Source organism: Xiphophorus maculatus, chromosome 2 (genome assembly GCF_002775205.1).
Source record: "Xiphophorus maculatus strain JP 163 A chromosome 2, X_maculatus-5.0-male, whole genome shotgun sequence".
NCBI classification, from domain to species: domain Eukaryota; kingdom Metazoa; phylum Chordata; class Actinopteri; order Cyprinodontiformes; family Poeciliidae; genus Xiphophorus; species Xiphophorus maculatus.
In genome coordinates, this window is record NC_036444.1 from 22,419,748 (window position 1) to 22,440,652 (window position 20,905).

Below are 20,905 nucleotides of genomic sequence, written 5' to 3' on the forward strand. Positions count from 1 at the left end.
AACAAAGGGAAGGGGAGAGAACAAAAATGGAGGAGAGTTGCGACCGACAATGAGAAACACAAATGAGAAGATGGCTGGGAGCCACCCGTCCACCCGGCCTGGACCGGCTCCATTTAATCTGGTCAAGTTTGCACACCCCCCAACAAAAAAATTAAAAAAAAGGAATCAAAGGACCCTCCTCCCTGCTGAGTAGAATTAGACAACTCCAAGCTAAGAGGAACTTAGCCGGTGAGCTGAGTGAGACAATTTGGGGTTATACAGCATTATGTAAAAAATAAAAATGTGCGCAGTATTACAACTGGGAAACTCAAGACAACTTCATTTCAACAGGCTAGAAGAATTTGAAACCAAACTGAGCCTTACTTCAGATTCTTTCTAACTTGACATTTTTAGGTGCCCTCAGGTATCCAATATATCAAAGTGGTGGCAGACATTTTTATTATTCCATTTTTATCAGAACTGTTCTTTGTACAAAATGAGAAAAAAAATAAAACATTTGAAATGTGACTCATGCAATGCAGAGGGAAAGATTGAGGCTACTCAATATCAGCACCCGGTGTATGAGCATGAGGTGGTTATTGCTGTTAAAGTGTACTAGGAGCTTAAAACGTTGACCTTTTAAACTTTTATCACATCATTACAAATGTATTTTTCCCCCCACTTTTACACTTACTCTTACTTGCATTTAGTAACGGAGTCCTGTTTCCTCGCTCACCTATTGCTGAACTCCGCTGGTCAGCTGTTGAAAGGAAAAAACATAATTTTCTCTTGCTTACAAAACAGACAGAGCAAAATTAGATGTTCTATTTCTGGTGAAATCTAAAGCCATTCCATAAAAAGTAAAAGGTCAGCACACTGGTGGCATACGACTATAAAAATGTGGTCATATTTCCTCTTAAATAGACGCCACTGGATCCATGTGGTGAATGCTCCAACCTCGGTTGACAATTGTGAAATATTCACATTTTCATTACTCTTTTTATGCAAACATCTCAGGTCAAACTATTTGAAAAGCTGTGCACGAGTACCAGAGGAAAAAAGTTTCAGACTGATCAATATCAAGATCTGGGGAATGGGTTTGGGCCAGTTAACTGAGGCATGCTAGGGTTTTAAGTAGTGAATAGTTTCAAATAACTAAAAATGTTCATAATGCATTTGCTAATGTGTCCTTATAAACTACTGAGAATGTACAAGTGTAAAATTGCCCTTCCCCCACCTACTGCTGTGGACTGCCAGCAAAATAAGAAGGCTCCAACACCTAGCAGAAGTACTGATAAATCCTAAATCACATATAAATCTTTGGTTAGGCAGCAGTGTCGTTGCTCTGTAGTACAAAGAAACTGCGATAGAGGGACAGACAACATGCAAATCATTTCTGAAAACTCAGAATGCCAGTCGTTAGCAGCTACTGATGCTAAAATTAGCATTACTAGAGTTAGCATCAATTCTCTAAAACACTGATTTGTGAACTTTCCCAAGAAATTTGTGGAAATAAAGTAGACTGATATTTTCAGGTTCACTTGAAATATTGTTAAAATGTCAGCTAGATACCGTGCTTTATTTGTTGCTTTATTTTAGAAGCAACAAAGAAATGTTGTTTTCCTGTTTTAAATACAACAGATGATGTTACATATTTTGGTTTTATTTTTGAGTGTTGACAAAGTGATGCTGTGGTGTTCTGACTCCAGGTTATCCTTCAGTGAGAATCTCACTCAAGCCCCTGCCGCGTCCTCCTCCTTCTCTTTCTTCAGGCAGCCTGTCGGGATGTTTCCTGCAGGGACTGTGGCTCTTGGGACCACCCTGTCCTCAAAGTGTACCAACCAAGACCAGAGCTAGATTTCAGGGGAAAAGAAGCCATGGCCCTTAGTGGGTAAAACTACTAAGAGAGAAGGACGAAATGAAGAGACTTTGACAGATTTCCCTTAGGCAGCGAGAGGAGCTGCACCTGTGTGCCCTTCATCTCTGCTCAGTTTAGTTTCCATCTCCTCCGACTCTCAGAAGCAATAGCCTGTTCGGCTCTGTTGGCGCTGGCGGAACAACAGGAGGGAGGGATCAGGTGGCTCAGGCAAGCAGACGAAAGAGAAGACCTGGGAGGAGGGCTGACAAATGAGTCCCGTCAGGTAAGACTCACAGATGTGAAGGGATGGGAGGGGAGGAAGAGGCAGGAGGTGGGTAGGGTGAGAGGAGACTGTGTGTCAGCTTACATCGGTTCATCAACAAACATCCCCAACCCTGATTAAAAATCACTGTTTTCAGTAGACAGAAGCCAATGAGTGCTGCTCACTGATTTAGACTGAGAAATAACAAAACAAGGCCTTCATTTCACGCTCACTGTGACCAGTATCTGCAGAAATAATGACTCCCATCACAGGAGTAAGCAAGGCCAAGGAGAACGCGGGAAGAACTCCAGAGCCTTTTTTAATTGGGTCAGATGCATAACGCATTAATAAAAATGACTGATGAGAGGGGGAAAAAAAAGTGAGAAGAGAGGATTGAAAGACGGCCAAAACACGCACAGCACAGATGAACTTGCATGGAGGCGAGAAGACAGGAACCTCTTTTGCAACGGACTCGAGAAAATAAAGAGAGCTCGATTAGTTTAAAGCGATTTTACCAAATGAACACGCAACCCCTCAGCTGGATTCAGACCTTGATAAATGCCCACTGTCTTGGCTGTTATTAAACACAAGAGAGACTGGTGGGTGCTTGTGCCAGCCAAAACTAATTAAAGCCAAGCAGATGCGTCTGGACAGTGGTACACTGCACACTCACTATGTTACACAATTGTTCCCTTTTTATGCATGCTTGCACACACATTCTCACAAAAGGAGCCTTTAGATGGGCTGTTAACCCCGTCCACAAAGTAATCACTGCAACCTGATAAGACATCACCCAGGTAACTAGACGGAGAGCCTAAAATCAACAGGATCTCAGCCTCCGTTTCCAACGTTGCAGTATTTGACTTCAGAAACTTGGCGCAGTGGCTTTTTTCCCCTCCCCAATTACTTATCCCACTAAAACCAGCAGACGTTTTTGATTCCCGACCTTCCATCCTGCAGGTGATGAGGTAGAGCTAACAGCAGCCAAGTAATCTTTCAAGATGCACGTGTTGTTGCTTTTTGTTAGGGGAGTGCGTCGTGTACTGAGCGGCACTGCAGCCTACAATGGAGGGCTCGTGACGCTTTCATCAACCTCCCCTCTTTCCTTTTCCTACTAGTCAGCCTCATACTTTGTGAGCAAACACCTGTGCTTTTTTTTTTTTGCAAAAGCTATCATTACACCAGCCTACAGGCATGAGAGCTGAACTCAAAATTGCTGATGGAAGCCCCCCTAGCGGAGTCAAAGCTGGAGATGAGATTGCACTGGGGATACGTTTTGGGAAGGGTGGGTGGGGGAAAGTGATGGTGCTTTTAGGTGATGCACACAAACAAGTACAGAGATGCAGAGCAGAAAAAAAAAAAACGCAAACCTCTATGTTCCATCTTCATTTCGGCTGCTGGCTGCATCCAGCCATAATCAAACCTATGTAGGGTCACATCAACCACGGTTCTTTCATGGTTTCATAAGGTGCATAAGCAAAAAGTAGTGGAAAAAAAACCAAATCACTAATTTGGTGCAGATAGTCCCATCTGTGGATAAAAAAGGAGCTGTGTCTACAAATGTAGGCTAATTCCCTTCTCAACCAAAGGCTCAGGCTGCATTACAACCAAACAGACAAGTCTACAGTTGGGGAGGGGAGGGTGATTACGACCTGGATCAGACAAGCATGGACAGGGGAGGGAAAAAAGTGCCAACATGTGGCACCACGGATAAAAGTGATGTGCCAGATATTGCAGGTAGTAGTTGCATGGTGCTGACAACTTTGTACGTGCTCTTGGTTTCAATAGCAGCCCCCAGAATCAAGGGCGATAAGAGGACATGACCAAAAACAACAGGTTAAACCATCTCAATATAACTGGGCTTGTTTGTGAAGTGAAAAATTCACTGTGGCTCCCCCAAAGGGCTTTGCTAACACCCTTCTGTCGCAAAATATTAGCGTGTTGGCAGAGTCGGGTGCTGGCCGTCCGCTCCGAGAGGAGATGGTGGGTTAGAGTTTATGCTCAAAACGTCTCCACCGCTGCGGAAAGACATTTTTCAGGTAAGTCTTCTAGCCGTCAGAGCCTAGGCCCCGATGCAAAAGCTAAGACCGTGTTGTGGGTGAGAATGCGGGATACGGTTGGATAAGAGCCAGAAATCATTAGCAAGCAATGTGTCCGACAACAGGCAGAACATGGCATTTTCAAAAGCATAAAAGAGCCTCAAGTGTACGGCGGTGAGCAGTGCTAGGCAGCTGTTTCATTCAGGTCTTCTGATAACAACCCCCTGTCCAGACTGGCTAATGCAAGGCAGCACGAATACAAATCTCTTCTTTGATGGTCCACACTGAGCTAAGCAAAAACTGGTGAACTGGCACACTCTTGCTCATTTCTTAGCTGATCAAACCTCTTGTGGATCAATGTGTGGAAAGAATTTCAATGTAGTAGTCTGCATTTAGATTAATGTGCATCCTTACAAAAGAGCTTATGATAGTATGGTTAATAAGAGAAACACTTCAGCTATCAGGAAGAGCCAGCAGGATGAAAAGACAAAGATCTAGCTAATGGCCTTGGCCATATCATTAACCACACAGGCCTTTGCAGATACAGGATCACGCTGCGGCTCCAACGACGGGGATGAAGCAACACTTTCATTATTCACAAGATAACATCCTAGGGATACCTTAAATGGGATGAGTTTTTGCATTAAACTACCTTTCTGAATAAGCACACAATTGGCACATCGATTATGACTTTAAGCAATAAAGATTTAGGCAATTTAATTCTCCTTCTCTACTTAAAGAGAAAGGTTAGGTTTGTTAAAGGAAGGTTCTGTGAAGTTATCAGTTCTAGTCCTCTTCACCTGTAGTCGGCAGATGCCATATCACAGCAAGCTTGTAGAAATGTTATTATTAGAGTTAGATAGCAAACAGCTTTTTAGATATGGGACACCATTTTAGCACAAATTAAATATGATCATATCCAAGGAATAGGGAAAGCTATATTACATGTTTATACTTCAGCAAGTTTGTTAACATTTTCTCAGGCAAACAATGTCTGTTACTATGCCAAATTATGCTGCCTGAGGGTTCAACAATCAGCCATCTTAGCAGCGCATATATTATAAAATGTGACAGATTAACTGAGATTACAGATTTTTTAGAAAGTTGAACTCAACTTCAGAAAACAAATCCATTATTAAACTGACCTGTACATAAAAAACTATTTAAATAGAACCTCTCTGACAGCTGAATTTATTGACCACCATGAGAAACATTGTGATGTTTTAACACCGCAAGAAGTTCTACGAGATGATCTTGTTACACCTCCTCAAAACTGAAAAACTTCATGCTTGTCCTTCACTGCTCAACAAAAACTACCAAGCTCAGGCTAAAAGTAAAGATTATGAACAGATGGCAGAAACAACCACATGACCCCAGCATCACAGGACTTTTGTTCCATTTTTAGTTTTTGCAAGATTTCTTGGCAAGTTGAGTCACATTTCAATTAAAAATTAGTGGAACAAACAAGTAAAATACCGCTGAGAAACCATCTGGCTTTGAGAGCTGTTTGAGCCCAACAATCAGTCACAGTTTCAAGTGGAGTGTGTGGCGCTGTGCTGGCTCACCTATCGGACGCTGACCATTGCAATCACCAAAAACAACAAGCCCTTACATCTGTGACTCTGGCCCAGTCCCATTAAAAACCCATCACAACCACTACAACCATGCTACGCTTACTGCTCACAAAACCCATTGCTATAATTGGTTCCACTGCACCCTGTACCGACTCCGAACAGCCCAGGCTGCAAATGCAAACTATTCCACAGAAACTGGAGAAGAACCATATCCCAGTCATGTCTCAGAGTCAATCAAGCATGGCAAATTATTTCCAAACAAAGAAATGAAAACAGACGCTTTGTTTTCAATCAGACCACAGGAATAAGGTATAAAACAAAACCAAAAAAAAGACAACATGAGGTGAAACCAAAACAATGTTTATCTGTTATGGAAGGCTGGAGGTGATGACAGCTTGACTGTGGACCAATGGAAAGCTTTGCGATAAGAACACACACTTCATCAAGCCACACAAGCGGACAGAGGTGCAACGGTGAAGCAGATCTGTTGTTTCAACACCACCACAGTGAGACCCACAGCCATGTCATTACCTCAGCCAGAGGCAAAGAGCAACCTGGGCTTAGTATGCTCAGAAAACATGACAGAAGAGTGTTTTTGTGACGTGACTGAAAGACACACAGAGAGAAAGGGGGAAAAACAGATTTGAATGTGTATGGGAGTAGAGGTGAATGTGTTCTACTGAGGATCAATTCTGCGTTGAGCTAGTATCTTGGCAATCTTTGTAATGCCAGAGGAAGAGAGCATGTCTGGACTTGAATGAGACGGAGAGAACGCTGGTAAATCTCTTGGGCTTCTAGAGTAACACCAATGTTTCTTCATCCGCACGACTGGAACTTGTGTACGAAGAGGAGAAAAAAGTTATTTATGAGCAAAAAAAATTACCAATTATCACCAGCGAGAGACAATGGAAACTCGCAAGCAGTCATAATTGCTTGTTGGTGTGACAAGACTGCAGATAAAGTAATGCTATAATTGATATTCTGAACTGACTTTTGTTAATTAAGGCACTGATTATTCTGCTTAACAGACATCGACAACCAGAAGAGCAGCACTGCCCTTTAAAGAAGATGCTTTGCACGGTGATGAACTAAATTTCTTCAAAGACATTGTTTAGGGAGCCAGCTGTTGTCCAGGGAATTCTCTGACATGTAAACAGAAAACAAAAACACGACAGGGGATTTCATCCAAAAATAGGCACTTCAATTTGGTACGTGCAACAACTATCCAATTTTATTAATCGACTTAGACCAAGAGTTTGACAAACGTAGACAAGTGTAGACTATTCGCTCTTCCTTCACTTTAGGGTCAGACTGACCATTCACAAACATATATATATACACATATATACACATAGATATATAGATATAAGGGTGTGCTACAAAAATATTCATACCTCATATTTTTTGTGTTAAAACAATTACCTTTTTACCCATCATTCTTAAAATATTCAGTCAGATTGAGAGCATCTGTGAACATTGACTTGTTAAAGTATTGCCACAGATTCTATATTAGATTTAGGTCTGAACTTTAACTGAGTCATTCTACAACATAAAATAGGTTTTGATCTAAACCAGAGGTCTCTAACTAATTTTTTTTCAGGATTGTCCTGTATTTCACTCCCCCGACATTCCTATCAACTTTGACCACCTTCCCTGTCCTTTATTCAAGTTCAGTATAGCAGCATGATGATGGTACCACTATGTTTGGCTGTACAGATGTTGTGTTAAGGTAAAATTCAGTGCTGGCTTTGCTAGTTGTACAGGTCAGGCAGAACAAGTCAAGACTTGTTATTGCTTTCTATTGATAGTGGCTTAGGCAAAATATGTAGAATGCACAATTAGATTTTGTCCTGCCGACATATTCTCCCATCTAACCATTACATTTTATTTAGGGGCAACAGAGTGATAGGTCTGAATCCTGATGATTTTTAATGCTATTTGACAGAAAAAAATAAGTGATTTGAAAGAAAAAGAAGCATTTATAGAAACTTTTGGCCAAGCTGGTGACCTTACACACACACCATATGGGACTATCCATTATTAACAAGTTACAGGCGAGATGCATTTACTGATGTTAAGAAATATCTGTTTTTTAAGGTTCCACTGGACCCTACTGGCTAGAACCACAAGATAATCCAGAAAAAAAAAAGATGATAACAAGCAAATAGTATTTCTTAAGAGTCCTGCTCTTCTAGCCAAAAAGGCAATAACTGTTTTATGGCTTTGTGGCACCTCCAACAGATTTTGCAACAACAAAATTAAATCTTGAAAGTGACTTAAATCCTTATGTATGAAAGTTTTAGGTTGAAGGGTTTGTGAATTAGCGAGGCTGGACAGCGAACAAAAGGCGCACTCCGAGACGGGGTTCTGGGCATATGAGGGAGGCAGTCGGGGACAGCGCACTTAATGGAAGTGACAGTCAGCAGATACGCACCAGTCCGCTCAATCCGCAATTGCTCCCACTGCCTTCTCAGGCAGCCAGGAAAAGAAAAGAAAAAAAAAAATACCCCCATCCCATCTACTGATTACATACAATGGATCCCACCATACTGAGAGAGAGAATAGGGAGGTGGAGCAGGGGGAGTGAATAGACAGAATGTTGCCCGGACCTTCTCTCAGATAGTGTGGTTATCAGTAAGTGAAAGAGGGAGGGAAACAAAAAGGAAGTTTACTGGCGTTGTTTTATCTGGTAGGGCATTAAACCGAGAGGCACACAGGGGACGTGACTGCCAGAGTAAAGAAAAAGGCCATTCAGAGGAAAGGAAAGAGAAACTGTCCAAAGTCAGAGAGCCTTTAGATGTATCCTATCTCACCAAGTCAGTAACACACATGCACCAGCATACATGCACAGTTTACCCTTGGCTCAAAGTCATCCCTGGTTCATGGTCACTGGCTTTGATAGGAGTCTGAGCCCTGGAACAAGCTGCTAACGACCCAGAAAGCTCCTCATCAGGCGACGGGTGCAGCTTGATATGCAGCAGGAGAACGGAAACTCGTAGTGGCCTCAGATAAAACACTCAAAGAGGGATAAAAACAGAACTGTAAGTAAGAGAACTATTAAGACTGAAGCAAAAATTAGAAGAGATGGAAGGGGAGGCCGCATGGCACCTCTGTGTGTCGTCCTTGACCCCGTCAGAAGAGACAGAGGCATGCAGTGAAAAAGATTGTTGGCCGCAACACCCACCAGGTGTGGGTTGGAGAGGGATGACAGGCATGTTGATGAGGGTACCCCTCCCAGCCCCAACGAAGCAAGCACAGCAGCCTGATACCCTGCTGGATCCGGCTAAATCAGAGAACTTAGCCAGTGACCTCTCCACAGGCTCTATACCTTTTAATGAGTTCCCTGTCTTTGATTTGTCTTAGCGCTTGCAGCGGGAGACAGTTCATCCATAAGGCTCGTCACACAAACATCAGAATTACTTCAAAGCTACATGTGTCCATCCACGGCTTTCAAAGTTGGAGTCATAAAAAAAAAAGCGGGACATATGCAGTTGAAATAATGGACACACCGAAATCCAGAGTGACCAAGAACTCTCATGCGTGCACACACAGGCACAAGGAAAGTGTACCGACAGCAATGGATTTGGCCACAACTGCCTGCGAACTAGCTGAAGTCAACTAATCAGTCCACACAAGGACAGAAAAACCCACACTGGCATAAGCCGAGCAGAGCTCAAGGAGACAACACCCACCTTGTTAAGAGAAGGCCAGAGTAGGTGCAGGTGAGAATGGATCCAGACATGCTTGCTCACAGATAGAATTGAATTATTGATCAGCCAACAGATTGTGTTATGAGAAATTCATGGATCCACGTCTTGACCGCCCTGTTCCCCCAGGCTCCGAGGCTGTGTCTGGAATCTCTATCCATGTATATATTCTGTGTTTGTCCACGTGGCTGTAGCCAGGGGAAGCAGTCTGCCCCGGTCAATGTCCGAATTATTTCCAGAGGCCAGAATGAGCTCACACTTAGACGACTTGGAGTAAACCATGAATTGATCAGGCCGACCGAGGTGATTCATTCAGAAGGAAGGTCTCAGTCTCACTCAACCGTAACGGAGGAGCTTTAACTACTCACAAATAGTTCCTTCTTCCTGAGCACTCAGGCAACAGCACAACCTTCAGCTCCTAATTCCACCAACAGAAATGGAAGAAGCATGATTTTGGAGCTGCATTTGAGTCTGCTGCTGCTGATAATGCAAAAACACACACACACACAAAAGTCTGCTAAGCGAGTACTCTGGTGTTCACAGCATCACCAGACTGAAGTAGGGCTGTGTTTCTCACAGGGGTCCTGCATCTAAAACCTGGCACTCCTTCCTAGCCTTTCAACAGTTACTAAATCCTGAACAGGACAGTGTGACCAATTCTTTCCTGAATCGTGTCATGTGGGCCTTTGAACCCACAAACATGTGACTAATACTGGCTTCTCAATACCAGCACTCAAACAACTTTGTGCACCTAAACTCAAAAACACACACTGGTTTTACAAAACTCACAAAAATTTTAGCACAAAAATAACTAGGATGATCAAATTTATTTTAAAATAAGAAAATAATTATTTTTAATTCAGTAGGATGTTGATTATTGCAAATTAATAAGGTGCTCTGTAGTTTTTATTTTAGTCTTAATGCATAAAGCAAAGCGCAAATATAATAACTGCTAAATGTAGTCATCAAGTGTATTCAAGTATAACAAACTCGTATAGCAGAAGATGGGGGAGCAATGTGCTTCTCAGCTAACAAACATTTTTGCTACACTGCCACATTACTTCATATAAAACAAAGACATTAAATCTTATTGTTCTTAAAAACCTAAACAGACTAATGCTTACTGACCACAGTATAAAAGTCTTGGTTAGAGAAAAAAAATTAAATCACCCTGCACCATTGAAGCATGGATTGCTGATGTAAAGTTTTAGGTGGCGCTATTGCGTCACATGTTTGTCTAGGATATCCAATAGAAGCTCGCTGGATTGATCTCAGGGAATTCTGGATAACAAGTCAACACCTCAAACCACTCCAGAACCATTTCTGCCACATGGCAGAGTCATTATCCCACTCAAAGAGACCAAAACCATGTGGGGCAGATGATAAGCAAACTGAAATGCGCTGTGTTGCTGCAATTTTCTCTCAGAACCTACCAGACCAACAGTCGCCCATCAATTGGATCAGAACAACATGGGCCAGCCTTCACTCATTTGCGTATTCCTCAAACACCTTTGAAAAGATCAATCTCGGCTGTATGATGGTTTTTTTTTTTTTGAAGTAAGAACTTTGGACAACCTTATTGCTGAAATGTGCGACACAAATTAACTTGACTTGCAGACTATAGAATACTTGTGGATTAGCCATTCCTCCTTCTAACCACATTCATTTTAATTACAAAATGTTCACCTGCTGCTGCCAAACGAAACCCCACCCACTAACAGGTACCATGATGCTGCGCTTCGCTTCACTCCACCTGTCATAATGTTGTGCTGATCAGTGCATGACCAGGTCTTAGCAAAAGTGCACTGCTTTAATCTAGTCTAGTCAGATTTCCTACAGAGGAAGAAAATACACTTTATGCACGGAATAAGATTATATTTAATAATCCCACCGGTTTTCAGTAATTAGGATTTGCTTTGTTTACATCTTCTGTGGAGAACAGATGTGTGGTTTTAGCACACTGCTCAAGGGGGATAATGTTTTGTTTTCAAGTCGGAAGGTGGAGAGACGCATAAAAACCTATTGGGAACAAAATGTGACTTAGTTTTTTTCCATTACCCAAAAGAGGCAAGCGACTCTGTATTACTAATTAAACAACAGACACAGAGGAATGTGTGATGAATTCCTGACAGCAGACAAAGACAGGGACTTGAGATGAAGTAGAGCAGAACCTGGTTAAACATAAAAAAAAAAGCTGGCTAAGGGAGAAGCACAGACACGTTAGTGTAAGTGTACCGTTGATCTCAACAAGAACAACAACAAAAAGACCTTAATGGAGGTCCAGAGTGCAGGATAAATGGCTATCGAGATCTGGTTGGAACACCAATTGGCACCAGTCAACAAGTAAACAAGCTAAAGTGAACATGCTGTCTAACATCCCTGGGTTTGCTACAGTCTGTTATTAAGCTGCTGCACACTGCACACTTGTCCATATCCATTTGAAAGAGGATGAGGGTAGATGGGGGGGGAAATGTCTCCTGGTGAGACTTGTGCGTGATTTGGGGATGCAATTGGCAGAATGTACTCCGTAAACAATGTAACAGCAACTTGTTTTCAAAGGAGCCACTAGAGAGAAGGCATCAGGCTATTTGCTGTGTGGCACAAAAAAAAAGAGAGAGAGAGAACAAGACAAAGTCTTGGTAATAAGGTTCTGTAACCCCAGCAGCACATCCACTATGGCTAATGACTGTAATTAAAGAGTTGGGCTTCAAAGAAGGACGTGACGTGGGTTCGGCTCAGACGAGAAGCAGGATAGACGTAGTCGCACCAGATTGAAGTGACCACAAGGCTCAGTTTTAAAACTAACAGGCGGAACATATCCAAGACTGAGTGGTTGGCTAGCATGTGTTATGAGAGCTTGTAAATATTTAGGCATTCCTACAAGGGCATGTGGCTGCAACTCTGATGTCATTTCTCCCAAGACTACCATTTGCTTTAGTTGGAGACTGAACAGCCACGGCAGTGCAACTGTAAACAGATCTGTGAAAAAGGGGAACTGTTGGAAACAATGTGCTGCAGGTTAAAAATAATGTACACTAAACAAGTCTGAATAATAACCGTTGCAAATCAGAGTATTTAGAAGAAAAGCAGAAGAAAAAAACAGATTCTGTGTCTAGATAATATGCAGACAGCACCGGAAACACCGAATGAGCTTCCTTTTTCTAGCTAAAAGAAGTTGAGAGGGGGAAACAAAACTTGGTAGCTTTAAGGCTGCCCAGATGAGTCAGTGAGGAATAATGCAAGTCGTTATGGCTGCATGAATAGAGTAGTGAGGCTACAGGGCAAGCACGGACACCTAAGACATGGAGCAATGATGACACCGCCACACATCTACATTTCAGTAGACAGTCTCATGCTCCAGGCAGGTTCAAAATGCCAGGAAAGATGTCCACCTAGAGCACAGGCACACTGAGTAAGAAGAATAGTTTAGAAAAAAAAATTAATGGAGCAAAAGAGGAAAGTCTCAAAGAAACACTAGGTGAATTCTGCATTGGCGATGTTACGGGGAAGTTCTAGACATGAATTTGCTTGGATACTTCCACAAGGCTCATGGTTGGCTGATAACACCAGCAGTACTTTGAATTTTTTCCCTTTTTTGATGAGCTACAACTACCAATATCATGCTTTTTTAAATAGACCAACAAAAAAAAGAGCATGACAAAAACAGAATGAAAAGGAAAACATTTTCCCCCATGTTTACAAATTCTTTAGCCTCAAAAAAAAATCAGGCAGACATTTCTACTAAGCCCTTTTTACTCTGATACTCCTGAATAAAATTCAGTAGAACTCACAGAAAGACTTGTGATAAATCTGGGGGAATCATGTGTTGACATCAGCTCCTCTAATCTGCCTGTGATGGCAAAGTGGCAAAAAGAAAGCAAAACGAAGTCCCATCTGCAGTTTGCCACAAGCAGTGCATTATCTAATGGACATGTTTTCTTCAGCACGGACATAAAACAGATAATGGAACGATAGACCGAATACATGGAAGTCATGCAAGGGGCTGCAAAGGACCTCAGACTGGAGCAGATATTCAGGTCAGTGACCTTAAACAAACAGAACTATTACAGAATAGTTTTTTTAAAGTATGTTCATGTAGAATGGCACTCTCGCCATCCAGTCTGCTTAACTTTCTGGAGTAACTTTGCAAAGAAAGAAGCGCTAAAGTTTGAACTGTGAGGCTTGAAGACTTGCAGCTGTAGTTGCAGTTCTGGTTTTAAAAGGTTTCGATTCCAGAGAACTGAACATAGATGAAAGCCATATATATATATTTGTTTTATTTGTTAACATTTTAAAAACTTGCATCCTTCCTCTTCCATTGAGAATGATGCACTACCATGTCCTGGTTTAAAAAGATCTCAATGTAAACACTGAAATGTGTAGTTCTATTATGACAAGGAGTACCAGTTCTTTTGCATGCCATTGCAAATAATGCTGCTCTTTATTATCATTAAACTACAACTATATACACTCCAACAGCGCTCTTAACCCACAGGCATTATGTCAAGGTCAACGCAGAGGTAAAATACCTGACTCACTCTAATACCTGCTATAAATCTGCACAGCAAAATGAAATGCGCAATGAAATATGACAAAGCTGGCCTCCGCACAGGCCACTTTTCACTGTTTTGGTGCATTTTTATTTATATTTATGCTTGCATTGTACTCGACTCTTTTCTGCTGAATCACTCTCCGGCTGCTCCCAGGAGCCAATTTCTCCATGGGGATCAATAAAAAGAGATTCCCTTAAAAAATTATTGCAAAGTCTAGTTAATTTTTTGCGACCGACGGGTCGCCGGCAAAATGTCAGTCTCTGAGGTTGAGGCTATTTCTTAGGCAGTATTATTACTGCTGCTGAGACTGCAGCCACAGTAAAACGGTCTGTCAGTTTACAGATGAGAAGCAACAGAGCCAGTGGCATTTAACTAGATTCTCAGCAACTTTAACAATGGCTGTATGAACTGATTTTAATGGGTCCCTCTTGGATCATAGGCTAGCGAAAGGCCACTATACCCACCTCATTTAACAGAGACAAGGACATGATACTGGAAAAAAAAATCCTCATACTATTTCATTATAAAATGTAATAAAGCATAACCTTGTCTATATACTCTATTATCCCAGCTTGATAATAAAAGGATGTAGATTTATTTCAGGGAAAGACGAGATTTACCAAACAGCCTGGATTTGTGTAAAGCGCTGCTAACCGTGCTATGCTTAGAACCCCTGTGTTATCTTGTCTATACTAGTATTCATTATTAGATCCTATTGAAATGCACAGCAGAAAGGTCTGGAGACTTCATGTTTTGCACAAATAAGCGCAAGTAAGGAACAAAACATCTTTCTGCAGCATTAGTAAACTTCACAATTTGACTGAAATGACTAAGGGACAGACATCCAACCTGCAGCAGTGCTGCCCGCCTCTCCCATGACCACTTCCACCTGCCAGCAGGTTTCAATGCATGCCAGAAATAATAAGGACAGCATATGGTCTCATGATCCAACGCTGCTGATGCTTTTCTACAGCTCGGGTCAGCAAAATTACTGTTTTACCCGTTTTATTTCAAATCAATTACTACCGTTGTATATTTAATTTTGATTGTGGGAAAGTTTTAAAAATTGAAAAAATAAAAATACTTTCAGAAATCCAGATTTTTGCCAAAAAAGAAATAGCTACGTGGTTCCAATATTAGTTTTATGTTTAAATATTGAAAACATAAAAATTCCAAAACGTATAGATTTTAAAGCTACAATTTCTCTCTCTTCCATGCAGAAAATGCATGGCAAGGAAAAGCACACAATATGAATCGTTCGTCCTAAGGACCACACAAAGGATTGCACTGCACAGTGTAATATCCATGCCGTTAGTACCATCAGTCAATAAAATTGAATACTAGCAATCTAAAAAAATTCTAATTTAGACAGAATGTGGACAATTACAAACTGAAGTTCCGAACTGATCATCCAAACCTGTCAAAAATAACATGACGTCTACAGCTATACATGGAGTATGAATAAACTGACACTAAATATAAAATTCTGTTTCGGGTGTATCATTTTTATTTGAAATTAAAACCTTAGACAGTCATGACAAGAGGACAAAAGAAATGTCTCAATTCTATAAGATCATAATGATCTGCATTGGTTAATTTCATTATAAAGATATGCCAATCACTTAGCCAAAACCTACAAATAGCTTTTTTTTACCAGCTCTGCCTGGTGAAATGAAAGTCAAATAATAAAATAATATTAATAAAGAAGCTGTTATAATGTATTAAAAGCATTAAAACTAAGATTCAGTGTATATGACAAAATAGTCGGTTTATATGAAAGATCTGAGTCAATAGAAAGTACCTTGATGCATTTTTAATACAAAACACAAGGAAAACAAACAAAAAAATGCTTTGATGCATAAATGAAGATGGTAATAACTCATTCTCTGTCAGATTTTAAACATTCTGCAACATCTTTCTTCTCTTTTATGCGTTTCAATCCTTAGAAACCAGAATCTGAATTGGAGAAAACTAAAAATCGACAGCAGTCACTAATTTGCAGCACCACTAATTTTATTGTGCAAGCCTGCTCTCAAAATCTCACTTGCACAAGACATCCCCGTCTCTCTTCCGCAGTTTGTCATGTTATCGTATCTCTTTGCTTTCTGACATTGTGACCTTCGTCTCCAGCTGCTGCCACTCAATTGACCCCTTCATGCATCTGTCACTTACCATTTCTGGCTGAGCCTAATTTTCAGTGGTTCATAATTAATCACCAAGTGTACATGAAAAAAAAAAAAAGAGAGAGCGAGAAAAAGCAACAGAGGGCCAACAGTCGACAGCCACTAGCCTATTAACATCAACCAGCTGGACATCATATTAGCTGTAAAGCAGAGGTGATAATTAAAAATGATCTTGGGGGGAGTAAATTGGTCAGTTTGGAGGATTAACTGTGAAATGACTCACATGAATGAAAATGAATTGCATCCTCTGGTGCCATTGCTGGGATTAAATGCCACTCAGTGTGGAGAAACCCTTAGTCGAAGACTTAAAAAGTGCGGTGATAAAGCATTACAGGTGGAATAAGTAGCTCTACACAGTTTCCATTATTCTGCAGCGAGTGTAAGCCTAAGACCATGTCAGCCCCAAAGCCTTCTGAGGCAGATGTATCAGGAAGCGGCCAAATCCTTCACAGGCACCCTCAATTTGCACAGAAATGAAGCGTCGACTCATTTTCAGTATGTTTCAGTTTGAGAGATCTGAACCGTCTTCTCCTCCTAAGCAAAGAGAGAGTGACTAAACATCGCCTGCCACATTAGACTAGATGAAGCAACCAACTTTCCTCTAAAGTGTTTAAGCAGGTAGTGTTTTGATAGTGAATCACACTAGGCTTAATTATAAAAGCAGCAGATAAATTAACTTTCTGCTCTTGTCTTTTCTGGAATCGAAACAAGAAACCGTCTCCATATAGGGGAAACGAGGTGATCTGAACAGGGTTGTATTTGCAGAGGAGTTTTCATTTAAACCTATCTGTGGCAGCAGGCAAAGTGGCTTACTGTGTGTGAAATGTTGCTTATGGCCTGAGTTGGTGGGCTGGATGACATGCCTCCAGTAAACAGGCACCATCAAAAGCCAGTGTCTCTTTCAGCCAAAGGAAAGTGGCTCAGAGGAGGCGGACTGAGGCAAATGTTTGTTTACTGTTTCCATCATTGGGTTCCAGTCTTCACTGCTGGCGACGGTCCATACTGCTGTTTACAAAGAGCCCTTCTCACATCAGTCAGTGACAATGACTGATGCACCAAACAACTGGCCAGAGATCCAAATCGGACAATTTTCCTTTCAATGATTTGTGATTGAGCCAAGTCAGACGTCAAGAAAGGGAAAACTCTGCATCAGCCACAAACAGCCTAACTGGAAAATCTCTAAGATCATTTTGTCATAAACACACCAAACAAATGCTCCTGTTCAGTCTTTCGTTTTAAAGAAGTTTGTTTCCCCCCTAACAAAACTCCTGTAAAACATTCTGACCCACGGCTCTTCAACTAAGCAATTAAGGAAGCTCTTGCCCCAGGTGATTCATTTGGCTTTTTCAGAAAGGTATTTTCAAGATTCATTATGTTTCTCTTACTCATGCTCCAGTACAGGAAGGGGGAGTAAGTACAGCTCAAAGGTGGGGGGAAGGGGAAGCAAGAAAAACCACCGCGAGTTCACAACTATGATGGGTTGACTGAGCGGTGCGGTTGCTGGACATGGGGATAAAAAAAGCTTGATTTGTTAAAGTGGCACGGTCTTTTTAGCAGCAAAAGTAAAACACATTGAGCTGCGTTTGACCCTTCAGCTGGAAAGGCTACTGGACCTTAAAGTGAACTTCATCTGCTGCTGATGTTTGACGGTGCAAAGAAAAATGCCAGGCTCCTTTGTCACAAAGCCAAATTCACAGCCTGGCGCTAGGGGACTTTAGATGAGAATTAACACAATCACAACTCCTAGATCTGTTGTACATCTGCTTTGTTTACTCTGATCTCAAGTGCATGAGAGGACAGGAAACGTGCTGAGTGGAAAGGGTAGCGGGTGTTTAGTTGTGTGAAGTGCATAGAGGCAGCTGTAAAAAAAAAAACAACACCCTCTAAAGGGCCGGTTCAGGACAAGGCCTTCATTTCCAAGGGCAAGGGTGGCAGCATTAATACCCAGTGGAGATAAGATCAAAAATCCACCTCAGTGTGGCGCCTCCTTCACCACTGGATAATCCTTAGACATGAAAAGACAGGTCTATCTCCAATTTAAATAAAATCTTAATTCCCCCCCATCTTTCAGCAGCCTAATGTCAGGCTGACACACCCTTCAAGCATCTGCCCACACTCCCCTGAAAGCAATGTGTACATAAGAAAAGCAAGAGGAACAAAGTGGCACACATGAACATCCAGTTTGCACCACACCTGTTTTATGCTCAGTAAATGTAGAAAGTCTACTCTACAGAGGGGAGAATTACCAAACAATATCGTGAATTAGATCTAAGAAGGAAAGGAATGCAGTAATAATTTAGATTATAATGACTAGAAAGGCCCATAAAGGGAGGCTTATTTAGCAGTTGAAAAAGAACCAGTGGCCCTCAACAATGATGGAAATGCTTGTCATGTCTCTGCTTGTCCGGTGCTTTGTTCCTGCCTGTGTGCAATGGACAGGAGGAAAGGGATTGCTTGTTGTTTATGAGGATTAAGGCTTTATTTTCCAAATGAAAATGACAGGAGTCTGTAATCCGTGGCAAAGGAAACAAAAGAGACAGTGGATGAGTATGAATTCATCTGACCTCAAAAAATGCTACCGAGTCCCAGAATAGGTCACATGCATTCAGGAGACAGTTTACACTCTGTGGGAAAAAAACAGAGACCAAAGAATTTAAAACTTTAGCCCACTCCAAAACCGGCAAGAAAAGACAGCGTCTAAGCAACATTTGATGTATAGTAAAGAAATAAAATAAAATACATCCGTTCATAAATAGTCCAAAGGCAGTTACAGTGCCTTGGGGAAAAAAAGTCCTTATACCCCGTGGAACATTTTACATTTTGCTCATATTACAACCACAATCTTCAACACAGAGTAGCGTTTAATAATCAAGTGCAAGGAATATTATACATGGCTTCCACATTATTCACAATAAAACTTGAACAGTCTGATGTGATTTGCACTGAGCCCTCTTTACTCAGACACCCTAAACAAACTTGAACATAATTTTTTTTTTAAATCACCTATGTCATAAGTACAGTCCAGTTTAAGAATCTAGTCCAGTGTCTCACATAATCAGTATAAATACAGCTGTTCTGTGAATCCGAAGAGTTTTGTAACAGAATTTTGGTTCGCAAACAGCATCATCTGAAATAAAAGAGGAGTGTGGAAAAATGCAAACCTTCCTAGACCTGACCTCTCTCTCTCTCTAGCAAATTGATAGGCCAAACAAGGAGGCCCTTGGTAACTCTGGAGGAGCTGCAGAGATCCAATGCTAAAGCAAGACAATCTGTTGATATGACAACTATTAGTTCTGCTCTCCACAAATCTGGGCTTTTTTAAAGAGTGGCAATACAATTGCAATTTGCAGACCTTATTTGACTGACCATGAGATGCTTTGCAAGGAAAAATGGGCAAAAGACACAATGTTGCTTCAAAATAAAGCAACATTTTCCTTTGATCTTTAACATCACATCCCACTAAAATATAAAAGCAAATCTGAAAATGTAGACCTGGCATGAGAACTTTAGCAAGCTACTCCATGCTACATTTCACCTGAAAGTTTCATTCCAGATCCAGCAGCCTTTTACCCAAAGGGAGAGAGGTTGAAGTTGAAGAAAACTCAGAAATGCTCGATTTGTTTTCCCGTTTCCCTTGCATTAAAAGGGTATGAGTCTGTGCATTGGGAATTGTTTTGCAGACTCCTGAAACCCCTTGCATGACCTGAATGAGAAACGTCTCCCATTCCCCTGTCCTGAAAAGAGCATCTATGATGAAGCAGTGTGGTACGCCCGTCTTCTTCACCCTTGTGGGGAAGCAGGAGAAAACATTTATCACACTCTCCTCTGCACAGATAAGGTGTCTCTATTTATTCAGAGCAGAAGAGATAAACACTGAATGAAGCATTGTGGGGCACGGAGAAAGAGAAAGACACACTAAACAGAGGCGGGGAGGAGGCAGAGGGGGTTACTTTTTAAAACTGCTTGCGTTCATCTCTGTGTGACCAGATGGCATCTCTCCCGGTGCGGGGAAGAAACTGGAGGCTGACCCCCTGCTCGAACCCCCTTCCAGACACCAGCAGCCACCTTTCCGGCTTCCACACAACCCCTTCCTGCGCTAATCCATTCCCACTATGAGACTGTTTGCATAAAGTTATTTAATTGGAATAACCTCCAGGAGGTAGATCATCCCACGTACAGTAGGCATGTCTAGAGGAACAGGGGTGTAGATGATCATAAAAAATGGATGATTTAAACAGGGCAACAACGCAGTACAGTGGTTTTCTGCGGGCTGCGCCAGGGACTGAGAGATACAGACTGGCAAGAACAGCATTTGAGATTCAACAGGGACATCAATAGTGCCTCTGTTCCCTATGTTCTCCACAAAAGAGACAAGACAGAGTGGATACAGAGTAAGGAGAAAAAGCAAACATGAGGCATGGCTCTCTACTACGTCTGTGCTCTCGGATGCTGATGTACGGCTCGCCTGTCCAGAGGTGAGGAACGCAGCTCAAGTGCCCATTTCTCACCAAAATTGCAGATCGCGCAGGGACAGATGGCCCCTTGTGAGGTGTCTGGGCAGATGCCGTGGCTGTAGTGCATCTGACGTCAAATGAATGGTTTTAGGGAAGCACATGTCTTCTGGGACCTTTATTCCCTCTCCTTGTACCATCAATCAGCTGTTGAGTCTGAGAACTGTCGAACAAGTTTTCACTCAGACAGTCATGAGTGCAACTGTGAAGAACTACAATGACACAGCTCATTACTCGTG

At 41.6% G+C, this 20,905-nt stretch overlaps 1 protein-coding gene across 3 annotated transcripts in view; it reads right to left on the minus strand.

Moving 5' to 3' along the window:
- The window catches only part of plxnb2 (plexin B2), a 158,008-nt gene that overhangs the window by 132,063 nt on the left and 5,040 nt on the right, over positions 1 to 20,905 (minus strand). Inside the window, exon 2 of one of the 3 annotated variants that reach the window (XM_023352742.1) lies at positions 18,720 to 18,779. The exons of the other annotated variants lie outside the window; for them this stretch is intronic. The gene's annotated coding sequence lies outside the window, so the exon portion shown is untranslated. The remainder of the gene's footprint in view (positions 1 to 18,719; positions 18,780 to 20,905) is intronic. 3 annotated transcript variants of the gene reach the window in all.